The following is a 26,412-nucleotide window of genomic DNA, read 5'->3' as shown; positions in this document are numbered from 1 at the left end:
TCCATCAAGGTGCCGGACAGTTGTTCGGGAGGAGTCCTGCCAGGAAGAAAGCCAGAGAACATGCCCAGGTATGGCCAGGCAGGCTCAGATCCCAAAGGAGAACAGGGCTCCAGAGCCCAGGGCGGTGTGATGCTGGGGCTGCCACACACCAAGTTTGGGGTTGGTCAGTCCTCCTGCCAACCCACAGGCTAAGGATGTATCAGGCACAGCCTTGGCCACACCCAAGGGTGGGGAGAGCCCCAAAGCACCAACAGACAGGGGATGACTATTAGAACTCAAGACACAGAACTCCATCTTCAATAACTTCAACCGCTCGGGGGGATTCTCAAGCTCTGCCAAGACCCCCGCTGGTGGCTCTCCAAGGAGCCCGTGGTACAGGCTTTACTTCTCTGGGGCCAACCCTGGGAACGGGGGCAGTGGGCCGCCCAGAAAAAGTGAGCAGGCCTTCCCAACGCCCCAGGGCACCCAAAATTTGCCTAATTGAACATTAACAAGTTGCTACAATAAAGTTCCTCTGTTGTGAGCAGGGAAACCTTTTCGGCAACAACAACAGAAGTCTTGTTACAAACTGCTCTGAAAGCCAGGCTTCAGCCTCGACAGGTGTGAACAAGATTTAAACACCTCCTACAATACAATGCAATCCAAACAAAGGGGAAAGTCAATCCCAACCTCCCAAGGTTTCTCCTTGTCTAACATCTTCTTCACTCACTCAGCCCAGGGGAGCCAAGTGTACCTTCCTCAAGCCCAGCAGCAGAGGAGGCCTCACCAAGGCCAGACCCTCCACTACCTCAACATGGGGCCATCTCGGCTGCCCAGGGGGCAGTTCTGAAAGCCTCTGCTAGGAACAGGAGACCTTTCCATGGTTTCCACCTGCTCCTGGGACCCTGAGGCCCCTTCAATCACCTCCCAAACTCAACTAGCATCAATGAACCACACTGGCGTGTTTCCCACATTTCCTGACCCGGGTTCGCCATCACCTTCGGCCCCTTGAGAGGTAAGGAGTGTGAGAAAGAGGAAAATGAGAAACACTCCTTGGTCACAGGGTCCATGCTGTTCCTTCTAAAAGGCACACAAGCGCCTCCTAACGCTCCCTTCCCTGCAATGCTGGAGAAGAGCCAGAACCTCAGGACTGGATATTTTATTTTAAAAAATTTTGTGAGTAACGCCACAGGTAGAAACACACAAGAAGTGTGTGTTGGACAAGGGAAGGAATTATCCCTCCCATTGATTTTTCGCTCTGGAGTATTAGAGAGAAAACAGCATTTATCTGGAGATTTCTTCCCAAAGCCAACCACATAAACGGGACTTGAAAAGAGCTTATCGGACAAACGATTTGCTCACAAGGCCACTGCCCAAGTAGGAATCCCAGCAGGGAACTCGATCAGCCCCACTGTTCCTGTGTGGACATCTTTAGGTGACTGTTGTCATTACTCAACTCCATGCCAATGACAGAGAGGCTGGCCTGGGAAGTGGCAGAGGGGAGACATTGGCAAAAGTTACAATGGACAAAAAATGAGTTCTTTCTCTGTCATTTCTCTGCTCCAATAAGGAGAATGCAAAATGTCAACAAAACAAACTCCAAAAAAAAGCAGCGTGCACATAAACACACTTCAATCCTTCCTAATGTATCTTGGGACTCCTCTTTGATCCTCTGCTTTTCCACAAACTCTTAGGCACATTTTGTTTTAATAAGTGATAAATACTAATAACCCAACATTTATCCAAATCCCCATTCTCCTCCCAGGGCAAAGGAAAGGCTATTCACAGATTTTTTAAAAGTGGAAGACAGCCATAAAATATGCTAGGATAACTCCCAAGACCGGCTGCTCTCAACTTTCTCTACCTCCACTCTTGGAGCCCACCAAAGGGCAAGAGTGGCCCGGAGACTTGCTATAAAATGAACGTGACCACCACAATGGAACTGGTTTGCCAGACATTTTTACTAATGATGCTCATAGCATGGAGACAGATCCCACATAAGGAGTGAAGCAGGTTCATCTTCCTCCACACTGCCCCTTCACCTACCAGATAAGCAAGGCAAGTGCCCCCAGTTCCATGGAAGGAGAGCAGCCCACCCGCAACAACCACAAAAAGGTTAGAAGGCTCAAGTCCTCTTTCCAGGTAGCTGGGAGGCTGTAATTGGTGAGGCAGGAGATTAGAAATATCGGCAGCCTCTAAGTAAGACTTTAATTTACTGGCAGATCAATAGAGCCGGGGTTATATTGGCAAAGTGTCTACAGCTCTATTGACTCACGCAATGCCTCTTATCAATTTATCAGAAATCTGGAAGTCAGAAGATATTGTTTGAAGGGAAAAGAGGAAAAAAAAAAAGAAGAAGAAGAAGAAGAAGAAACAGGAAGTGTGAGTCCAAAGCCAGGGCAGTTAGAAACTGGGGTCCCCAGTGGCCAACTTGCTGCCAAGAGTTTCATCCCAAAGTGTCTCTCGCAAAGAAGGCTAATATGATACATTCGGAGTTAACCTGCCTCCCTTGCACACCCCTGTCAGCCTTCCCAGGGATTCTGTTTTCTATAAACCTTGTATCCTGAGGAGGGGGTGAATCCTACTGGAGCTGGTTTGGGGTTTTTGTTTTGTGTTGTGTCTTAGCAAGGAGCAATTCCTTCCTTAGGTTCAGCCATACTTGTCCAAGTTACAGAAGATCCACACTTCTCCACCCCTTGTGTGTTTTCCTGCTGCCTCTCCATTCTACTGCAGCCAGAATTCCTAGCCTTGGCTTCTTTCTTACCAATCCATAAAAAGATTTCTTTTTCGGTAAATAGGATATTTATCTCGGCACCCCAATACTCCCAAGAGGTCACGAGGATCTATCAGACTAACACCGTCACTTGGTCTCAAGAAGCGTAAAGAAAACGAACTCAAGTTCCATAGATCATCACAAATGTTTTCACAAATAATTAATCTTCGTTTGAAAAGGTTTTGAAATATCCCAGGTAGCTGACCAGAAAAGTCCGGGGAGGGGGGAAAGTAAACATTCACACTTCACCAAACCCAAATGTTCATGCCGGCGAAGGAAGGAAGGACGCAGGAAGACACGAAGTTCCAGAGTGTTTCTAGCCAGTAACTCTAGGGGGCAGGTCAGGGAAGAGAGGGTTTGGAGCATTCCAGGTATCAGGAGGCCAAAGGGAAAAGCGATTTTCCTCGGTTTGGAGGAACCACAACCTGCTTTTGATGATCCATTTTGGTCCCTGCCTCATACAACAAATTTCTGCTTAATTGCTGTTTTGCATTTCATGGAGACATCAAGTAAACAGTACTTAAGTGTTTCCAGACAAAAACAATAACTCACTAATGACTAAGGCACTGCTAATTAAAATGCCCCCATGATGGCGTGACTGGACTCAGAGCCACCACAGCAAACAGAACGAGCTGGGCCTTGAATGCATGAACCAGAACGCGGGTGTGCAGGGCGGAAGATCCTCTGCTCCTCCCTCTGCAGATCACCACGGGCCCTCTGACTGAAAAGAAGGCCCTTGTGACCCTTGCTAGAACAAGAGGGCAGAGGTGTGGAGAGAATGGGAGGAGTTAGAGTTGGGGTGGGGAGTGAGGGCACTGAAATTTCAGAGGGAAGGCAGCACCCCAATAAAATGCACATTCTAGAACCTTGAGAGTAAGTGGTCTGGCATTGCCTCCAAACTTTACGGGCTCCTGAGATCACATAAAGAAAAAAAAAAAAAAAGGTGTCCTACTCTAGTAGGGAGAAAATAAGAAGATGTGTTAAAACTGGCCAAATAGGCTGGGCACAGTGGCTCACGCCTATAATTGCAACACTTTGGGATGCTGAGGAGAAGGGACATCCTGTCTCTACAAAAAATTAAAAAATTAGCCAGACATGGTGATGCATGTCTATAGTCCAAGCTACTCGTGGGTTGCGGTGCTGAGGTGGGAGGATCGCTGGAGCCCAGGAGATGGAGGTTGTAGTGAACCATGATCGTGCCACTGCACTCCAGCCTGGGCAACTGAGCAAGACCCTGCCTTGAAAAACACAAACAAAAGCAAAACAAAAAACAAAAACAAAAACCTGGCTAAAGACCCTTCCCTAGTGACCGCACTCATACAAGGACAAGGGCCCCAAGGCATCCATTCCTAACTACTATTTTAAACAGAAGATTCAGAAAGAACAAAAAAACCGGAGGTATACTCAACCACCTGCCCAGTGCTAAAGGATTTCTTCAACGCCATAGTCAGGCTTCACGAGCTCATGCGACTAAGTAACAGGAACCTAGAAAACTTCTCTTCATCCCCAAAAAGAGATCAAAATAACTAGCCTTCCCCTGAGCAGGCAGCTTTCCTCTTCCGTGCTCTTCAACTTTTAGTCCTACAGATGGGGGCCTCCCAACATCACTTTTTAAAGCTCAACATTTAAAAAAAAAGAACAGAAAAAAAAAAAAAAGGAGGCATCCCAGAGTCCATACACTTGCAAAGGACTTTCTCTTCCTCCTCCCCTCCCCACCCCCCCACCCCAACCCCGCAGGTTAAAGACCTGCTAGTTAGCAACCAGAGGGGGTGGAGGACAGTCATTGGAACCGCAGGGGCCTAATACCCATTTGTATTCACACTCAGACCCTTTAAGGACATAAAACTGGAGAGGTTGAACTGTTTACATTCACCTAATGCTCTAGTAAACAAATCAGAGCTCCAGTGGAGGGGGTTCTGGGCAGGGCTGCAGCCTGACCCCCACTGGGTGCCGGGCAGCAGGAGTAGGATGGGGGAGGAAGAAGGTAGATGCTGTCACTTCTCAGCATGGAAACAGAAGCCAGGCTCTCATCCTAACCCACCCGAGTTTCTCCCCAAGCCTGGGCCCTCCCTGACCCCACGCAACAGGGAAGTAGTCCTTCCCGGCCTGAGTGCCACCACCCTCCATGGACAGGTGACCTCGGCTGCCAGACACCTCCTTACCCCCTATCCCCAGTCCCCCCTGGAGCCCTGCCAGCACCCCCACATAACAAACCGTGGCCTTGGAGAGGACAGAAGAGGAAAGGCCTTGCCAAGCACCTGGAGAAAAAGGGGTTAAATGCCCAGTGTCTGACTGAGGGAGAAACTTCCCCTCCCTTCCAGGCGCCTCCAAGGGTTCGTCCTCAACAACTATTGTTATTCAAGAACTGCATCTTAGCTGAACCCCCCGCCTCCCAGCACTGGGTCTCGACAGAAGTGAAGCGGGGCTGCCTGGTGTCCCAGCACAGGGCCAGATCATATCCTCCAAAACGTGAACAGTTTCAACTTGACTGGGGGGAAAGGGGGTAGGCGGGGGGTCGGGGGGGTGGGGAGCCTGGCACTCCTTTTAAATGCAGATTTGAACTTTTCACCCGGGGTCAGACAGCTGCAATGCTCTGTCCCCAGCAGAGGCCAGCGCCGGGGCCCCTTCCACCTCACACTTTCACAGTTTTTTTCCTGCCTGCCAGGAGGCCAGTCTGTTAAAGGAATTCGATACCTCCCTCCCTCCAAACCCAAATCCACACCCACTTCTCAGTTTACCAGGGGCACAAATCCCACTGGCATCCTAGAGGAGACCCTCGAATCGTAGGAGGCTGGCTGGGTGCTCTGGGAATAGCAATGGCGACGGAAAACTGTTCTTGTCACATGTATTGACCAAGAAACGCTAAGATCAACAGTGAGAAGATTCCAGGACTTCCCGGGCTGGTCTGAAAGCAGCATCTTCTCTAGCGTACATTTCACAGTGGCGCTTTCTGCTAGAAGCCAGCAGACAGTTCTCCTTGCTATTCCACTGAGAAGAGCTGTAATGGTAGCAAGGCTGAAATCATTTAGCTTCTAAAAGAAGTCACTTCCTGGGTGAACAAGAAAAACTGTAACAAACTTAAAAAAAAAAAAAAAAGTCTAGGATGGGACTTCTTGCCTCCATTACACCCCTGATTCTCATGGGCAAGGCTGTTTCTGATTTTTCCATATGACCCTCTGTCCCTCCATTTCTCCTCCTCCAATGAGAGGGGGAGACTTTCCTAGACTAGGGAAAGAGGTTTCCATTCCGTGGCATCAAGATAAGGCAAGAAAGCAGAAATCCAAATAAACACTAAGAGAAGATGAGGGGAGGTTTCTTGCCAGGATCGGTGACCTTCCCAACAGGGGTAGCGTCTACAACTCTCATCTTGGAGGGCACTAGAGCCTCCAAAAGAAAGTCCCCTCCAAGCAATGCACCACACTGTCCCTGGACTAGCCAATCCAGAAGCCTGTGTGTGTGGTTTAGAAATGACTGTGAAGTCAGGAAAACCACACTGATTACCTACAGGTAGAAGGTTCTAGATTCATGCCTTCCTCCTGCCACAAACTAGAGACCCACCATGGAGAGGGTGAAACGAGGGTTTCTAGAGGCTCCCTGCAGCCCTGTCTGTGATTTCAGTAACATACATGAAGCAGTAAGTCTGCTGTAACAAACATACTAGCACTCACAAGAATGAATGAGAGTGGGGCTGTCCCTCAAGGAAGTGGCCCATGCCTTACTGCCACTGCTGGTCTTCTGCCTCTGGGAAGGTTTCCACAGTCAGGTGAGCACCCCCATCTGTATGCCAGGAAGCAGTTTACAGAACACTGGCACCCCAACGTCAGTTCTATCTCCTAACAATCTCATGAGCATGTCGGGGGAGCTAGGCATTTCTGACCAAACCCGCCGTGTGCAGACTGAGCCTGCAACCCTGGACCCCAATAAATGCAAACAGCTGGTCACAGGGGTGATGGCTGACTCGGTTCCATCAACAGAATGTCTCAGAAGAGCACAGGGCAGCAATCTCTTATTCCAGAGCTGCACCATCCACTAGGTAGTCACTGACCCCTTGTCACTACCGAGCCTATGACATGTGGCTTGTCTGGACTGAGATGTGCTGAAGGTATAAAAATACAGGATTCCAAAGATTTGGGACAAATAAAAGGGATGTAAAATATCTCATTAATAGTTTTCTTAATATTGATTACCTGTTAAAATGATAACCTTTTGGATATACTGGGCTAAAAATTAATTTTGAAAATTAATTCCACCTGTTTCTCATAATTCAACAGAAAATCTGAAATTACCTCTGTGGCTCACACTGTATTTCTACTGCATGGTCCTGTTTCAGAACGTCTGCCTGGCTTTCAACTTCAGATTCAGGCAGCATTCTAAGTGTTCTCGGATATGACTGAGACAGACATCTCTTGTCTGTCTTGAATATCTTCCTAAAGCTACAATGTACTGGCTCCCAAGTGATACTTTTAATTGGGCTGAACAATCTGACTATCCAATAACCCACTGCCAAGCTCAAGTATAAACTAAGAAAAAAGGCAAGGTCAGATGTGCACCCAGAAGCTAGACCAGCTCAGTGGGGTGGCACACCTCTTCCAAAGTTTTATCAATCACTTCTGAGACCCACAGCGTGCTTTTAAAAAACAGTAATAGGCCAGGCACGGTGGTTCACACCTGTAATCCCAGCACTTTGGGAGGCCAAGGCAGGTGGATCACTGGAGCTCAGGAGTTAGAGACCAGCCTGGCCAACATGGCAAAACCCTGTCTCTATCAAAAAAAAAAAAAAAAAAAAATTAGCCGGCATGGTGGCCCACACTGGTAGTCCCAGCTACTCGGGAGGCTGAGGCAGAAGGATTGCTTGAACCCAGGAGGAGGAAGTTGCAGTGAGCCGAGATTGTGCCACTGGACTCCAGCCTGGGAGACAGAGTGAGACCCTGTCTCAAAAACGAAATAAAAATAGGTCATTTATTGTGGTTTAATACCAGGACTACCCATGAGGCTTGTCCAAAAGTAGGCTGTCTCCTACTGCAGCTTGATTTCTTACTATCAAGGGAAGACTTCCCCCTTTTAACTGCCCTTCTGTAAAATATGCCCAGCAGGAGCCTGGTGTCCACCTTCTCCCCCACCCCATACGCACACACCACACAGCACATGCGTGTGCGCGCACAGACTCTCTCTCTCTCTGCAAGTGGGGAGGGCTGGGGGAGGAAGGTGCAGGCAGCACAGATGTGGCCCCTTTCCTATTAGAAAGTCCCTATTCTGCCACTAGGGATCACAAGGCCAGTCTCATTTCTCTATGTAAATGAACTTTTTAGCCACCTCCTCAAAGAAGAAAAGCGGCACAGATGCGGAAGGCCGGTACAGAGGCACACAATGACAGCCATTTGCATTCCTCCAGCAGCCGGATTAGCACAGGAATGTGCTCTGCAGCTTTGTGGGGGGAAAAGGAGTTTAGGAAGAAAGGGATGGGTGGGGGGGATGTATTTCTCCCCGGTCTGTCCATCCAAAGCTCCATGATCCACTTCCACTTCTGTGAGAGTCAGAAAGTGGAAATAACTCTTGCTCAGCTTCTAAAGGCGGGGAGGGGGGGGGGTTGAAAATGCCCAGTGATGGGGAGGGAGGTGGAGGTAGAGGGAAGAGGAAGAGGAGGGGGAGAGGGGACGGGAGGAGGGGGACTGCGTGTATTAACGGAACTGCCCCTCCTGGCGCTTTGATCCCCTCGGTCGGTCGCTAGGAGAAACCAACTTCTCTCCTTGGGTTAATCAAAACCAAATTACTCAGGAATGTGGCAGGACAGGTCTGAACTTCCAGGTCCCTTTGTCTTTGAGGATTTAAAATGAAAAAAATAAAATTGTTAAAGCAGATGGCCGTGGCCTACTGAAGAGGCGAAGCGAAGAGTCTGAGGGAAGTTCGACCACATCTCTCACCCTCTAAAAAAACACACCCGCAAACTTCCTATGCCAGTTTGTCGTGAGGTAAGTTATTTTTGTAGACTACATCCAAAAATCAGAAGAACTGTCCATTTCATCCTTACTGCTGCCCAAATAAAAGACCCTCAGTCCACCCTCCCATCAACTATACCTTATCAGAGTACAAATAGGAAAGAATGCCAGATTTAAGATACACCCGTGTATCACCACCCGACTATTAAAAGCAGAGTCCACACTAGCTCGAGAACATACGTTTTCCAAACACAAAGTTTGGGAGTATTTTTCAGTGTAAATTTCTTCCTTAGGAATACTGGGGTAAGGAGGTATTCAAATATCCGGTTGCTATTCAAATGCATCCATGAAATGCCATGGTCACTGTAAAATTCTGCATCTCTTTAAGTTCTAAGAAAAGCGGTTTTTAGGGAATGACTCAGAGGAGAGATGAAAGATCCCACTGAGTAACATAAGATCCCACTGCTCATCTGTCGTCTAGAAAAAGCGAGAAACCTGCCACCCAGGACTGTTGTGTTTACTAGGAAAGTCTGCTGGGTGTGCTGGCCAGCCCGGCGACAGTTTCAATAAGTCAAGAGGCAACAGGAAAAAGCTGACCTCAGAGATGAAAGAAACCTGGGGCTTGGAGCTATATTAAGGCCTCCACACCTCCTCCCGGGCTCACAGCTCTGGCAGGCTTGTGGCACCGTACAAGATGTGGGCCTGCACTTCAGGCTCCTGGAAACTCTAGAATGCAACACCCCGGTATGTGCTATCATTAGGGACAGTAAAAAGTGACATAGTCCAAGGCACCCAGGAGCAGAAATATGAACAGCCCTTTGTGTATTATAAAATGCTGCTATGCTTCACTGTAAAACCTAGCCAAACCCCAGGTCCCCCACCCACCCAAAAAAGATAAAATAAACAAACAGAGCACCACCAGTTAAGCTACAGAGCCAGGATTCAAAAGATAAAGTGAGGCCAACACACAGCCATGACTACCAGCTTGCCATAAATTGTAGCTGGCCCCAGGCATACACATCTGGGAAGCTGCACACTAACTTTTAAAATACTCTTCACCTTATCTTTAGCCCAGTCAAACACACACATACATCACCCGTCTTAGATCTCAGCCATTAGTATTCCATTTAGACTTTCCAAAACAAGGTCATTCCAGAGGGTCCTTCCCCTCTTTCCAGTCACAGCTGTGGACTTTCATCCCCTTGTCCAACAAAGGGAACTTGTACACAAAATTAACCTGAAGCATTAGTCTGTGTGATGCGAGAGTCCACGGGGCCCTCGGAATATTGACCCCGCCCCCCGCCCTCCCGCCACCGTCCAGGCTCAACCCAAGATCCTGTCTAGAGGGCCTCCCCCGTGGAGGCCGGGGCAGCTTCCCTAGAGATTTCAGATCCTGCCCCTTCAGCCTCTGCTTCTCAGCTGCAGCTGTGCAGCCAAGGAAGGCCTTACCTTTCAGAGAATAAACACAGACAAGAAAAAAACTTCCTCCCTGACTCAGTAACAGTAGAAAATGACCTGACGTCATGGCTGCAAAGGACCAGAATCATCCGAAAACTAAGCCATCCAATATGATGGCCACAACCCCACGCGGCTCCTGAGCACTGGACATGGGGCTGGTCCTGAGCATTGAGACGAGAACATCATGGTGAAATCATGGGTTGCTGAAAATAACTGTTTTAAACTTAATTCCACCTGTTTCTTTTTACTTTTTATGAATGACTTAGGAGGAAATGTACAATTACATATGAGCTTGTACTCTCTTTCTATTGGACAGCACTAGAGAGGTGAAAATGTTATCACCTCAAGTGCTAGCATATTACCATGCTCTGAAGGGAAAGACTCTACCTTTTTATTACTATTACTATTGAGTCAGGATGTCATTCTGTCACCCAGGCTGGAGTGCAGTGGCGCAATCACGGCTCACTGCAGCCTCTACTTCCTGGGCTCAAGCAATCCACCCATCTCAACCTCCTGAGTAGCTAGGAGTACAGGCATGCACCACCATGCCAGGCTAATTTTTGTATTGTTTTTGTAGAGATGAGGTCTTGCCATGTTGCTAAGGCTGGCATCGAACCTCTGGGCTCGAACCTCTGGGCTCAAGACATCCTCCTGCCTCAGCCTCTTGAGTAGCTGGGACTACAGGCACACGCCACCAAGTCCAGCTAATTAAAAAAAAAAAAGAAGAAGAAAGAAAGTTTGTAGAGACATGGTCTCCCTATGTTACCCAGGCAGGTCTCAAGCCCCTAAGCTCAAGCAATCCACTCGCCTCTGCCTCCCAAAGTGCTGAGATTACAGGCTTGAGCTACCACGCCCAGCCCAGATTCTTCATTTTTAAATGCCAAAAAGTCCAGTGTAAAATTAAGCAAGTAGTATCATCTGGTATCAGGTGGAATCACATAGGCATAGGCTGCTCAACTCCTGGGCTGCAGTGAGGGTGTCGAAATGGGGGGAGGGGCCGGGAATCTGCCATTGTTTTAGACCAGGAGAAGCAAATGTAACCTCTATTTCAGGGGTTCTCAACTGGAGGCGATTTTACCTACCCAAGAGACAGTGGGCAATTCCTGAAGACATTTTTGATTGTCACATCAAGGGGAGAAGGTGTCACTGGCATCTAGCAGGGAGATGTCAGGGATACTAAATGTCCTACAATGCACAACGTGGCCCACTCCCCCAAAAAACAATTATCCCCAAACATCAACAGTGCTCACACACAACCAGGAATGGACCAGGCCTGAGGTTCACTCAAGTATATCTCTTTTTTTATTATATTTTTATTTTTAGTAGAGATGGAGTTTCACCACGTTGCCCAAGCTGATCTTGAACTCCTGAGGTCAGGCAATCCTGTCTCGGCCTCCCAAAGTGCTGGGATTACAGGCGTGAGCCACCGTGCACAACCCCAAGCCCACTTTTAATACTCAGATGTCCGGGGGCAGGAGAGGACACCCCTTTGCAAAATGGCTTCTCTCCAGAGCTCAGAACTGGTCATAAGTGTGAAGGGTATAAACAATGTGAGGAAATGAAAATACTACTAATAATTTAAAAACTATAATCGCTTTGTCGCCAGACTCGGTTGAGTGTCAAGGGTTGATATGTCTGGGCAGCTCTATTTTTCAAGCTAGTAGGTTAAAATGGGGCTTAAAACTCAAAGCATAAGGCAGGCTCCCCCTCAAGCAACGGTATGCCTCTAACAGAGTCTGAACCGGGGGAGTCACTGGCATGCCCAGTTCACCATGCCTGACCACACAGGCTAGGCCTGGGTTCCTGTGACAGGCAACGGAGCAGCACAAGAGCTGTGATGGGGCCTGCAGGTACAGGAAGGGGCCAGGGCAACCGGCAGGCGAGGCCAAGACAGGAAGAGCGTGGTGCTGAATGAGAACAGCCCAGCCAGGCTGGGAGGCCGAGCAGGAGGGGGTAGAGGGGAGGCACATGATAATTAACTCTGCAAGTTGATAGTATTTGCATATAAATGCCTCCACAAATCACTACAAACAAGCCAGGACAAGTCAGGCCTATTAGCATATACAAGCCAGCCCGGGAAGGCCTCTCTAGGTGGGTCATTGAGTAGGCTGCTCACTTGGAGGGCCGCCTGCCAGCCTGGGGAGGGGGACAGATGGGGAGGGCTGGGGCAGATGGGGGACACTATCTATTTCCAACTCTTTCACTTCTGAATACGGTTGCAAAGATGTCCAAAGGAGTTGGCTCTATGTCCACCCCATGGGGAAGAACAGAAGAATTGCTGGAACTTTTAGTTTATTTCTTGCAAGGTGGTAAGAAACGAAAGGTAGCAGAGGCCATCAGTGGCAAAGAAAGAAATGAAAAGGGCGTGGAGATGGGAGCTAATATCTGGAGAGGCTTTTCAGTATGCGAAGTGCCGTGAAGCCCTGATTCCTATTTCATTTACTTCCCACTATGAATGTAAGGTATGCATTATGCCCATTTTACAGATGAAAGAAGTGAGGCCCAGAGAGGATAAATTACTGGTCCAAAGTCACATAGCTCAGGTCTCCCACCAATGGCCTCAGCAGAGGGTGTAAGGCCCATAGCAGAGGAAAGAGCAAAGGATGCCTTTCCAAGGAGTGCACTTTTTTGATTCACCTTTGCTTCTCCCCTTCACTGTGAGTCCCCATTTGAAGGGGATTTACAAGCAGCACTCTGGTCCTCAGCCAGACTCTGCCCTGTTTTATTTTGTAATTATTTCCTACCTTCAACCAATGAGAAAGACCACACCTCCCCTCCAGTTAGACATCTGGGAGTCTGCACCAGGGTTTCCTCTGTCACCCAATTTTTCCACTGTCTGGATAATTTTTATAGTTTCACCAGGAAGGGCAAAACACATTGACAGTCCCTTTCCAAAAGGCGTAAAAGTTCTCTGCTTTCCCCAAATATACCTCTGGATTTCCTATCTGTTGGAAAAACCAGCTTCGACTTCCTCCATTAAAACAGGGTGTGCAGGGCTGAGGGGACCCTATTACTGTCATTTCTGTCATTCTTTACTTGAACGACATTTTTTTTTTTTTTTGAGACGGAGTCTTGCTCTGTTGCCCGGGCTAGAGTGCAGTGGCCGGATCTCAGCTCACTGCAAGCTCCGCCTCCCGGGTTTACGCCATTCTCCTGCCTCAGCCTCCAGAGTAGCTGGGACTACAGGCGCCCGCCACCTCGCCCGGCTAGTTTTTTTGTATTTTTAGTAGAGACGGGGTTTCACCGTGTTAGCCAGGATGGTCTCGATCTCCTGACCTCGTGATCCGCCCGTCTCGGCCTCCCAAAGTGCTGGGATTACAGGCTTGAGCCACCGCGCCCGGCCTTGAACGACATTTTTAAAGTGGGCAAAATACTATCTTATGAAAAACGAACCAACAAGGGTCCAGGTAACACACATTCATGTAGTCAGGTACAGATTGAAAGCCTTCATCAATGCCCATCTCAACACTATTCAAGATTCTGTTAGGACGGAGATGGCATTTAAAAGCAGTCGCTTGAGTAGTGACACCAACCTCCTGCCGCACACACTGAAATCCATGGGCCTCTTCTAAAGTGTCCAAAAGTGTCCTGACACTTTAACATTGATGCAGATACTCCACAGAAAAACAGCAGCGCTGTTAAAAGGGAAGCAGAAACCACTCCCCCAGTCAAGGCCAAATGTACATTAAGAACCAAGGCCTTGAGCCAAAGAGCATTTTAGGAAGCAGGGCCTGAAATGGTGGAAGAGGCTTGCATTGCTTCTTGAGTAGCTAAGAACAATTGTTTAAAAAAAGAAAAAAGAAAAGTTGGGAGATGGAGAAGAAAGGCACCCGTGTGTTCTTCAGCAACTTGCACGGGACAGAGATGTTGGGAAGAGAGAAGTCATCGGACATAGGCCACTCAGAGACTGGAAGCATGGGGAGCAGCTCAGTTCATGTCTACACATACATGGTTTTTATAGACTTTCAGGAGTTTAAACGCTTCTGAAAAGCGCTGTTTGGATACTGAAGGGAGACAGACTTCGATATTTGAACAGGCACTTACATGACTTTTTTGGCGGATGCAGGGCTGAGATCAACTATCAGATTAAGCCCCTTGGTCTTTCTGCACTCAACTAATCTGCCTCCTGCCTCTCCACTAAGGAGATTTAAATGAGAAGACAGAGAGCAACTGCCTCTGAACTGGAATTTTCCTACAGAAATGCAGAGCCTATGATAGACATGGGCACCAGGAACCATTTATCCAAAACCCAGCCTAACCGATACACTCAGAGGAAGTTTTCTCCAGTCACACTCCTGGATGGAGTCAGGAACAACCAACAAACAAGCAAAACCGTTCTTTTGCCTCCTCCTTCTTGAAAGAACCCGCATCAAGAAGCCTACACATGACCCCTCCAGTGTGTAAGCCCCAGTCACACCTAAGCACCCCAAATCACCCCAAGTACTAAGTCCCACTCATTAACTAACACTCTCTCCCATATACACAGAACAGGGGGTACAGGCAGTCACTGACTCCTGCCCTAGAAGCATGGGGACAGGGGTCTCACTCCCAGATCAAAGGTTTGTGGCCAAGATAACTTTCGGGACAGTGGATGAAATCAGCAGCAGATGAAAACTCCACCGCCTTTTTCAGAGTCCAGTGGAGCCAGTTCTCCCACTTCCAATCCAAGTCTCCCTGCTGATGACAGAAGGTGATCTATACATTCCTAACTAACTGCTGTCCCAAAAGACCCACTTAACAATTAAACTCCAGGTCACCATTTAAGAAAGCCTTTAAGGCCCTTATGTGATCAGCTTCCTCCCAGAAATCAAGCAGAATAGAAAGTGAGAGGCATCCCAGCACCAGCCCATCTTCTCAAGGGTTGGCCTTGCAAGGGAGTTTCAGTGGCTTCATCCCAAACCACCAGCAGCCAGGAGTCCCGGCAGCAGATGTTCTGCCCGCCTCACTGGAAGCTTTAGACCTGACTCCAGGGAGGGAAAAGGATGGACACATCTTAGAGGCAGCACATATGTTAATACCAAAGCTCAAAGAATGCACAGCGGAACCACCTAAGACCTCCAGGACACAGCAAGCCAGCAAAGGCCCCTCTGGGAAGGTACACGTCAACCCCCCCCCACAGTAACACTCATGTTGATGAGACTGCTGTGGTGACCCTCTGGTGGACAGGGAGAGGGGGTCACCCAAAAGGCAGATGAAACCCAGGCATTTTGCTAAGAAGCCAGAAGTCTTGCTCCAAAATGAGGCAGAATTTGCCACCTCGCAAACTTTCTATGTCTCCCTCCCTATTTGTATTTGAGCCGTTATTCTTGTAAAAGCAAGAAACTCCATGAATGAAGGGTGAAAGAAAGGCAGAAACATTAAAGAAAAAAAAAATCGCCTTTAAATGTTAAAGGCCAAAGTACTTTCCTTGGGCAAATAACTCTCCAGAGACACCCCTGTCACTGCCGAGACCACGGCCTTGTCCTCACCCACCTGTCCCCTGGCCCAAAGAAGGAAAACCAGAAACATTCCACTTGTTTCCCTCCTTCTGAGCTTCAGCTCAGTGCTGCTGTCAGTCGGCAGTAAGCCTTGCTCTGCACCTCTGTCCTCAGTTTCTGTCCATATAAGAGTCATTTACCATATTAGCCCAGAGAAGCCCTCCAACATCTGATTGCCACTTTGCACATGTTCAAAGAGATCAGTCTGGCAGTCAACTTTAAATCATAGACAAAAGCCATCTGACAGTTGTTGATTTTGTAGTGCTTCTCTTTAATCTGGATTTTGAAAGTAGCTCGCCAATGAGCCAAGATTTCTGCCTGCGTCTCTCCCTTGGGGCGGTTTGACCCAACTGTAGCTTCTGTGTGCTCCTTTCTCAATCTGAGTGGCCTAAGGACACAGGACACTGTGCTTTGGACAGAACAGGCACCCTTTAAGATTTAAACTAGCTCCTGCCAAGGAATTCCCTTGCCTGGATTCTATTAAAACTGGGTTCCCACTTCCCCTGACCACAGTTTTTTAACTCAGGCAGAGGACGGTGGTTCTCAGCTGTGCTGTGATTTCTAATAATAACCATGACCACCAAATTCTCCTACCAGCGCATTTGGATGCCCCCATGAAGCTAACTGTAATGGAATCTGCCTCCCTGTTGTGTTTTTACAGGAACGCCCCCATCCTGGTTAATTGCACCAGCCTTGGGAACCAGAGCAAGCCAACAGGCCCAAACATCACAGAAATAGGCCAGGCGAACAGCAAGCAATCATTTCAATAACAAATGAAAGTATAAACCACAGCACATACTGTACTTCTTCAGGTTACTGACAGGCATCTTCAGTGTGCTGTACAAGTGAGTGTGAGATGGAGTTTACATAAGTTTGTTCAGGCCAGAATCATTGCTGCCTGCTTACAAGTCAAGGCTAAATCCTTTGAGCTGAGAAACAAGTGAGTTACTCTTAAAAGGTGAGTGTTTGTTTGTTTGTTCGTTTTGAGACAGACTTTCACTCTTGTTGCCCAGGCTAGAATGCAATTGTGCAATCTCGGCTCACTGCAACCTCCGCCTCCCAGGTTCAAGCGATTCTCCTGCCTCAGCCTCCTGAGTAGCTGGGGTTACAGGCATGCGCCACCACGCTCAGCTAAATTTTGTATTATTAGTAGAGACAGGGTTTTTCCATGTTGGTCAGGCTGGTCTCCAACTCCAAACCTCAAGTGATCGGCCAGCCTTGGCCTCCCAAAGTGCTGGGTTTACAAGGCATGAGCCACCACGCCCGGTCAAAAGGTAAGTTTTATAAAGACAGCTCACTTTCTTCCCCTTTAAATAATTCAAGCCAGTTCCCTATACTTTTACAAAACATTGCTTAGTCACTTAAATATTTACTTTTTAAGATGACACTGTTACAACTCTGCAATAAAAATAATTTCATAGGTAAGGGTCTGCTCTGAGCCCTCAAGTATTTCCATATTCTGATACTTTGTAAGGCGGAAGAAAAAAAGCTCCTACTCCTGAAAGATACACCAAAAAGGAACAACTGCACACAGTGACAATAAGGACATGTTTCCTGGATGCCAGAACTAAGCCACATCACCACTAGCCCCAGATAATGCTTTTCCAGCAGTCTGTAATCACAGATTTATTCTAATGAACTAACCACTTTTGGGTCACCAAAGATTAGCCAGGCCGGTCCTGGGAGTGTCTAGCAAGCATCATTTAAAGTCATAATGATGAAAACTGAAATCTTGCTTATTTTAGCTCCTTGCCACTGGGCTGTCCAATTGGCACTGAGTTGACACAGCAGTTAAATTCAACCTCAAAGCAGCAAGAAGGCAGGCACTTCACTGTCCTGTTGGGAAGAGCCAGGCAGGGGCCTGTGGAGAGCACCGTTTTACTTGGGCCTTTCCAACCCGCCCTTAACATTCATTTGTGCTATCGAAAAACGGAGGAAAGGAACCAAAATTAAGTTTCAGGTGGTTGGGGAAGCAGCATGGATTTATATTATTAGTATTATTATTCTGGAATAGTTAGCAAGTGTTTCTCAATAGTTCCCTGTTCATCAATACTGTTTTCTGGAGAAAAGGAAAACTGTAGCTCTAGTTCACAGAAAGTACAGCCATTCAAAAAAAAAAAAAAAAAGTGAGGAGGGGGTTGAGAGACGGAAGTGACCCATGTCAAAAAGACAGAAGGTCTCCAAGTCACTTAATTCCTTGTGATTCCGAAAGGGCTGTTTTTAAAGTGTAAAAGTGCTCGCTTCTGCATGTGCTCCATGTTGTTAAATAACACTTGTGTAATTAAATAAAAGAGCCAAGTGTGACCCCAGCCCAGTCTGAGAGGCACTTTACATGCTTTCCGAAAACTATGCTGGAAACGCCATGCGGACAACTCCTCAGTCCTGTAATTTACGAAAGGGAGAGAGAAAAAGTTTCTTTTGGCCATCATAGCTACACACTCTCTGAAAGGGTGCCTGCAATGAACGCAAATATAGGTGTGCAAACATCCAGATATGTACCTCTCTCCAAAGACCCCATTCTTGAAACCCTTCAATTATTTGGAACCATGGTCTCCTGACTTCCCTCACACCTCACTTTTGCCTTAATTGTTTTTAATGTTTGAGTAGCAAGAGGGATTCCAAATCTCAGGGTGCCAGTGGCTGTTCTGATAACAAGGAGCAGACTCATGTGCCTTGCTATGGCCTGTCTGGATCAGGTTACCTTGGAAGGTGTATGTTTTCCTACCCAAGACAGTCCCGATCACAGCACTCACATGTTCTCCTCCGGCCCAGCCTCCTGGAACTCGTGATTTTCAGGGTTTCCCTTGAAACCTATCCAGAAACCACAGCCGTTAACTGAACATGAAGATTTGACACCTCCTGAATTTAGGAATGAGGGGACTCCAGGGGCCAACTCTGCAAACTCGCACCTGCTGCTTGATGGCAATGAAACAGTTTCCCCAGCTAGGGTGAGCTTTAAATTATACTCTATTTATTTAGTGACTTGTCTCCAAGGATCTCAAAGCATAGAGAGAAATAAGATGATGTGTAACTTTCTCACAATATACCCTCAAGGCTTTGCCCTGGTGCATTCCGACAAGAAGGCCCCAGTCTGAAGGGGAGGCCTTCACCTTGTGCCTAGGCAGGGCCATCCGTCCTCTCTGAATAGTTCCCTGTTCATCAATACTGTTGACTATCAGTGGCTTTTTGGGAGTCTTCAAGGCCTGTTAAATGACACAAATAGAGGGCAGGGGGAGGGACGACCCTCCTGGATTCACCTGCTCATGGCTTTCACTTAAGCCAGTTTAACACATGAGGTACCACTGTGGCACACAATTCCCTCTTAGCACACACCATGCATTGAGCTGCAGTCTTTGCCCTCCAGGCCTTTTCCTATCATAACACAGGTGTGTCCAAGGCAGAAAAGACCATTTTCCAGAAGGTTCGTTTCCCTCCAAGCCTACAATGCTTCTTTTTGTTGATACTGTTTTTCTGCTACTGACCTAAACATAGGCATTCCTCCTCCTTTAACAGGATAAAGATCTTGACTCTCTCCTTTGCATCAGCTCCCCATCCCGCCCCGGCCCAAGGAAATAAATGCTCTGACTTTTCCAAGAGTGCAAAAAAACTAAAATTAGAGGGTGGACAAGATGCTCTCCAAAGGTGCCCTCCAGCTCCAAAACTCTGATTCTCCCTTTAATTACTCCACAAGTGCATTCTTCACATTGTTTCGAACTGACCAGTGACTTCTCCAGGGCTGAAAAGGGTGCATTTTTAGGCGGAGGCACCCAAACTTCTAAATGACACCAGTACCACAAGCATTCAGAAGGCAGGAACTAATCCAAAAGCAGACTCAGGAAAGGAGAAGGGAGGGGAGGACAGAGGGAAGGGAAGGAAGGAGGAAGGAAGAGCTTTACTGTGTGCCCAGTGGAATTTAGGCGCTCTCACCCTAGGTAGGTGGCAACTGGAGTCTCGGAGTTCAAGTGCATCCAGCCTTCCCTTCCCCCACACGCCCCAAGAGAATGGGAAGTTCAGCCAAGACTCGCAGCACCTGCCCGCGGATCCAGGCCGGCTGCGCGGACCCGGAGGGAGGCTGCACTCACCTGGCACACCAAGCCTCCACGCACCTCCGGAGGGAGGCGGCACTTGCAGGTCCGGGGGCTGCGCCGCCATGCGCAACAACGGGAAATTCCAGTGGCACCCGAGCCCCGAGCTCACCCACCCCAGGGGGCATGCTCCCCACCTCCCGCTGGCCCCGGGACTCGGAGGTGGCTCTGGTTAGGAGCAGGGGACCTGGAGACAGAGGAGGGGAGCTCATGTTGGCGGTGGGGCTGGCGGTCGGCCCGTCCCCGGAGGGAGGTCCCCGGGGCGCGGCGGGGATTCACCCACGGGGCGCGGCGCTCGCGTCCCGGTCCCCGGCCTGCCCGCCGCCGCCTCCTCTGCCGCCGCCCGCCCGGAATCGCTTTATGTAAATGAAGCCCAACTCGCAGTTTGCAGCACGCACCGCCCGGGGAAGGGGGGCGGGCGGGGCGGGGGGCCTTCGGGGATCCACATTACACAGCAACAAAGCGGAAGGTTAATTTGAAACTCACAGCCCCGCTGCCGCTCGGCTCCCCGGGCAAAGCCTGACATCTACAGTCGTGCCGGGCGCAGGCCGGGTTGCTCCGCGGCGACCGCGCCCGCCCACCGCAGGGACCTGGGGACGCACAGGGACGCGCGGGGCCCGGGCGCTCGGCTGAGCTCACTCCGCTCGGGGCGCGGGCCTTGGGGCAGGCCGGGGCACCCGCGCACCCGGCTGGGGCCAGGAACCCTCGCTGCTCGGCCTGCGCCGCCCCGGGAACCGGCCCCGGCGGGAACAAAGCCCGAGCCCTCCCGGAGGCGCTGACCCCTCGCTCATCAAAGGTCAGGGGCCGGCCTAGAATCGGGCGAGAAGAAAGGGACGCGCCCTCGGCCACTAAAAGGAGCCTAGGGCCTCCGAACCGGAGCCATCGCTCCCTGGGCCCCGTCCACGTCACAGCCAGGCCACTCTAGTATGGGGACAGGAGCCAATGTGGACAGGAATTTATTGGAAACACACACCCATCCTATTAACTGCTTTACAGAGCACTTCTGTTTTTCAGTTGCAGAAACTTATAAAAACATCCCCCTGTTCTCCGTTGAGAGTTAAGGATAGTTTTTGAGGCCAGAGAAAGATAAAGGAAGGAGAGATCACTAGAAAGAGAGGAAGAGAAGAAGTGGGAAGAAAAGGAGCTGCAGTCTACAATGGAAGCCTCCAGGCTCCTTAGCCTCACCTTAAAAAGCCACATCACCGCAGAGATAGCAAAGATCGTGCCCATTCCCAGGGAGTTTCTACCGCCAGGGTAAGATTTAAAGCGGCCACCCGAGTTGGTCAAAGCGATTGCTGGGCGCCTATCTCCCCAAGTTCGCCTTTTCCAGTTGGTCAAAGCGATTGCTGGGTACTTTTCTGCCTCCCCAAGTTCACCTTTTCCATTCTGATCTGCAAGCTAGCCCCAAAGAAATCTCACCGGAAGTTCTCTGTCCTCCCTGTCACAATCCCACCCTCAGTCTGAATTTACTCCCGATTCTCACAGCACAGAAAGGCACCTGCTTTTACCCTTTCTGAAAACCACCCACCCAGGCTGGCCTTACAGCCCGGAGAGTCTTTTCCTCGGGCACAATAATGAACCATGCAAGTGTCAGAAATATAATCAGCTCAAGAGGCGAAGAGCAGTATGTATGGAATTGTATTAGCATGAGGCACACACTGACTCGGGAGAAAGAGGGATGCTTAGCTGGTGAAAACCATCCATCCCCGTATAGAAGGCTTTCTGCACAATGTTATTTGGGTTCCGATTAATGTAAGTATCTAACCTGTTGGGTACAGAGAGCCCTTCTCTACATTTTAGTCCAGAATAGATTCTGGGGAAATTTCCTTTTTTTTTTTTTTTTTTTTTTTCAGCTAAGACCCAGGGAGAAAAGACTGCCTCCAGGGAATCATGTCCGATTAGGGACAAAGGAGGGCACAAGCCCAATTCAGTCACACGTGAGAGCGCGGGGCAGGGGTGGGGGGGGGGCGGTGGTGAAGAGCCAGCAGGGAAGGTGGAGGATGAGTTTGCATACCAGACTATGGTCACTGCAGAGCTGCTTCCAGACCACCTGACTTCAGGCCCAAGAACAGGTGGTGTTTTTAAAACACACTGTTATTTATTTTGGCCGTATAAGTTGAGAACACCTTAAAGAAAACAATTAATAATTTAACTGAAAAAGGGACTATGAATAAGACATGAAAATGATGTATGCTAGCAGGACCGCAAGCAACGTGGCCCACAACACAGAGATGCCTCTGGCAATCTCTTCAGGAAAACGAAGATTCCTTACCTAGGATAGGTAAGGCCCTGCTGGATAAATTAAAGACAACAAGAAAATGTTGATACTCTCAGCAAATCTAATTTTGCTGCTTTGTCTTCACTTTTATTAACAGGGGACAACCTTGTAATGTGATGACATCATGATCCTGGTAGGCCCACAGACAAATACTTCCAATAAAATAAAAGCTAGAAAGCCCAAAGAACAAGCTACTAAAGTAACCTGGGAGGATGCAGCAGTGCCTGGGCAGAAGGCCCGGAGGGGATTTGCCCTAATACTGCCACTGTCCCAAGAAGCAGACCCTGAGACCTGCCTCCTGCACTTCAGAGGCCTGACAACTAGAACTGAGAGTGACCCTGAGTTCCTTTTCTTTTATCTGGCACCAGCTACGCACATGATGAGGCCTAGTCAAGCCTGCCTTTCTTCCAGGCAAAAATTTAACAGGTAATCCACAGGCCAGTGATCTATGGCCTCTGTACATTATGGAAATGAGGGACTACACACAAGCTGGGTGTCACCTCTACTAAAACTCATATTCCTTATTCATAAAAACAATACCTCTTCAGAGGGAACTGGCAACTTCTGCACTTATAGATGAAATTGGGAGTTTCTCTGAAATACTCCTTGCAAATTCTATCCTCCAGCTCTGGAAGCCCCGGCTCTTCGGAGGGCAGCTGCCTGATGTTAAACCCACGGCCTACCCAGCAGTGACAGCCTGACATTCTCATCGCTCCATCCTGAACACTGCTGACAAATAAACCCACTCTCAGAAAAGGCAATTCTTCCCTCGCAGTTCTCCATACCCAGTCTCGTCTCATCTGGAAAGCGTAATTGGCAACAGCCGAAAGGATAAATATTTAAAAATAAATCAGGGAGCGCTAACCCCTTCCCTACTCCTCCCCTTACTCACTCTCCAAGCCAGAGGCCTGCCCCCTAACGCTGAGCTGGCTGGTAAATCACAATGATTCTACCGAGCCAAACCTGCTTGTCTCTCTCTCTCTCTACACATACACACTTACTAATACTGTATCCTTCCACTTTTGCAAAGGTAAATATGATCTCTAAGATACAGTGGATGTCAGCATTCTGACTTCCAGCTTAACCTGGGCGCTCTTTTCACAGTACAGCTGGGTTTAAACAGATTTGTGCACCCTTCCGGGTTCTTCTATTTTTATTAAATTATATGTAGACATTGATTTTTAAAACAAGTGCTTAAATAACCTGGAGGCTTTAACAAAGAAAAATCCAGAAGAGGGCAAGAAACAAAAACAAACGTTCCTGAAATAAACAAGGAACCATTTGGAGCTGAATTTCGCTCCATGGCCTGAGTTCACCCCATGATTTTGAGGCAGTTATATTTAGGGGCCTGGTACCCGCTGGATGGCCAGGCCTTCCTGGGTATGGAACAGAATGCAGACCTTCCTCAGAACAGCTCACATTTGCCTTCATAACCACTGGAAGCTGGTGTGCCAAGGTCTGCACACAGATGTTTTGATTCACATTTTTCTGCTGAAGCCTCAAGACCTCCATCCATCCCTACAGTGCTAATTCCATCGATTCATTTTTACCCCCAAATCATAGGTGGAACATTATCTAATTTCCTTACCCACCCTCCCCAGCTCAGGTGCTAAATCTGTAAATGATATCCCACAAGAAAGACACAAATGAGTAACTATTTTTTAAAAGCTGTGATTCGGGAGAGTTTTTCTAAATTAATTTTAAGTTACAAAGCCCCAAGTTTTAAGGAAGCCAAAATAAAGAAGTTGCCTTAAAACAGCTTTACATGTTACGTAAAGAAATCTTTCTCGCTCCTTCTTTTTTAAACAAAAATATTATTTCCGAAAGGGCAAAGGGAATTTGCCATGCAAGACTTTTATACCCAGGGGGATTCTTACATGTGTGTTTCTAAACCTTGAAATTGAGAATTTTAATGAAAAGGCGGACAGATGCTTAAGGACAGCATCGCAATCTGGATCCATACATTACAGGAGAGAGAGGCGCTTTGTTTGGGGCCAAGAAAAAAGAGGTGGACTCCTATTTTGTTCATAGGCCATCCCCACCGTCTGACACATCCCTTTACAGTCAGTCTGATGCTAACCACTGAATTCTTGGAGGGGAAGCAGGTTGGAAGGAGAAGAAAGGAAAAGGGAAACAGAAGAGGAAAAAAAATGGGTGAGGGGATACTGCCTGTTTATATAAATTGTAGATTTTTTAAAAAATTCTCAACACAGTATCCATTCCATAGTATGCACCAAGAGCACTTTCACACGTCAGTTAAAACGATCCATTAAATGCTATATCGAAAGTACAACAACCAGGGTTGGAGTTTTTTGGGTTTTTTAATGAAGAAATCATTGAGGTTTGCAGTTCTCCCCTATTAAGTTTCTAAGGATGGGGCACAAGACAGGAAGATAGACAAAAGATGACCTTTTTCATGCTTTCCCCCAAATAATTCTAGAATTCTATTCTCTTATCTTTGCATTTTAGGGCATTTGGGTTCAAAAATCTGTGCTAATCTGACTTCAGAGCCCCCGAGCTGAAAAATTCACATATCCTCCAAGTCAGCCAGTGTTTTAGAATTTGGATTTCTATTGAGGCTGTTCCAATCGCCAGTGAGGCCTACGGTAAAAACGTGCTTCATGCTGTTTCGTTTGTCTCTCTGCAGACAAATAGAAACTGTGAAATTTAAAGAATGGATGAAAAAAAGAAGTCTAAAACAAAGAGGTTAAAAAAATAGGACAAATGTTTTTGCTTTTCTGTCTCCCCGGAGCAATTGTTTGGGGAAGTCTGCATTGACAATAACCATGAGAAGGCCATCTAAAGGCGATGCGCACACAAGGGGACTCCTTGCCTGCTGCCTTTGGTCTGGGAGAAAAAGTACCTTAGCTCCGTTCTCCAGAAACAAAAGGCCAGGGCCACGGAAGGGGGGAGAGGTGACAGGGGCTTTCACATGGAGCCAAGTGTCAATGCTGGTTCATTTTTCACCCGTCTTAGTTGGAAAGCAGCTCAGGGAACTTCCTAATGACTGCTTTTCCCTCTCTCCCTATTATTTCTAAACCTAAAAGAACAAAACAATAATATTTTTTTTAACCTAAAACCCATCATTCTATTAGAGGAAAGCCTTTGGGCCCTATGCAGTCAGATTTTCCTCTTTCCTTTCCTCATCCTACTTTTTTTTTTTTCCTTTCTGGAGGGGGGTTCCAACTGTAGATCACATGGAAATAAGAGACACTGGACATTATAGTCATTTTTAGTAACACCAGAACGGCCTTTATATCTACGAAAAGGCAGGAAACGGGGAGAAAACACACATGTACAAAAAACCCAACAGGGATAGAAGGCAGTGGTGGGGAGGCTGCGGGGGCAAGGCCTTGAAACACTTTCTTTTTTTCACAGCATGAAGTCCACTAATGCCAGCTTCAGATTTGCAACTGAATCAAAGTCTCTGAGTCGTCATTACAAGGTTTTTCGGTGGGTGGGGGCATGGAGAAGTGGACAATAAGGATGTATTAAAGACCCAGACAAGGTGTGGCAGGGGCAAAGTGGGGGGAGGTGTTACAAAGAAAGGAAGCTGAGATGAATCACCGCGTGCCATGAAAATACCAGGGCGAGTGGATGTCGGAGTGTTTAACCAGATTTGAAGCTGGAAGCATCTTCCCCAGCGGGCAAACCCTAGGACGAGGCACAGCCACGCGACCCTCAGCCTTTGAACCCAGACCTGGCAGCTTAGGAGCACACTCCCTCTTCCCCAGGCAGCCACAGGCTCTGAGCTGAAAGGCAAGGTGGGGGTAGGGATGAGAGGGCCCTGCAAAGAAGAAGCACAATCAACAACTCAAATATGAACGGAAATGACGTCAGCAAAGTGAAGGACCTGTTTACTGCAGATCAAAACAAAACAAACTTCCAAACCTTTTGTGTACACAAGAGAACTCTATAAAAAGCCTTCCTAAAATGTCACCAGGGTCGACACATCGGCATCCTCACAAGAAAACGCATGACAGTTACCATGGGGGGAGGGGGGAGGAAAGGGACTGAAGGGAAGACGATCTGGGGGGCTGGGGGGAGGAGGGATAAAGCCAGAAGGAGCCAAAAACCCAGTTGCTACTGCCCCCTCTGCTGATCCTTAATATTTATTGGTGTTTATAATCTAAAAGCCATGCTCCACGTTTCACTTAATACAAGGCCAGACAGTGTTGTCTAATGAGGCAGCATTACAATCAGCTTGTAATACTGAATTTTTAATGCTGCCAAGGATTCTGTTACATAATAATATGAAAAACAGAAGCTGAAAGTGGGCTCGCAGGGGACAGGACATTCGAGGTTCCAGGCAGGCGAGCGCCACCAGCCCGGCTCCCCTCCCCCACACCCGCCCCCCTACTTTCTGACATGCAATCAACCCTCCATCCCGATACAGGAGGTCGGTGTGGAGACCAGGGGGACTTTT

General features: G+C 48.1%; 1 protein-coding gene and 1 long non-coding RNA gene across 2 annotated transcripts in view; one reads left to right on the top strand and one right to left on the bottom strand.

The window, feature by feature from the left end:
- Nucleotides 1–19,825, bottom strand: part of ZFHX3 (zinc finger homeobox 3) — a 265,248-nt gene extending 245,423 nt beyond the window's left edge. The window contains exon 1 of the mRNA XM_033218845.1: nt 19,706–19,825. The gene's annotated coding sequence lies outside the window, so the exon portion shown is untranslated. The remainder of the gene's footprint in view (nt 1–19,705) is intronic.
- Nucleotides 19,826–21,420: 1,595 nt separating this feature from the next.
- On the top strand, nt 21,421–23,762 carry LOC117087990. The gene is made up of 3 exons (XR_004438963.1): nt 21,421–21,989; nt 22,084–22,412; nt 22,613–23,762. It is a non-coding gene; the product is annotated as an uncharacterized LOC117087990 (long non-coding RNA).
- The last annotated feature ends 2,650 nt before the right edge of the window (nt 23,763–26,412 follow it).

This window comes from Trachypithecus francoisi, unplaced genomic scaffold (assembly GCF_009764315.1).
Source record: "Trachypithecus francoisi isolate TF-2019V2 unplaced genomic scaffold, Tfra_2.0 Lachesis_group10, whole genome shotgun sequence".
Taxonomy (NCBI): domain Eukaryota; kingdom Metazoa; phylum Chordata; class Mammalia; order Primates; family Cercopithecidae; genus Trachypithecus; species Trachypithecus francoisi.
This window is presented reverse-complemented; position numbering and strand designations above follow the sequence as displayed.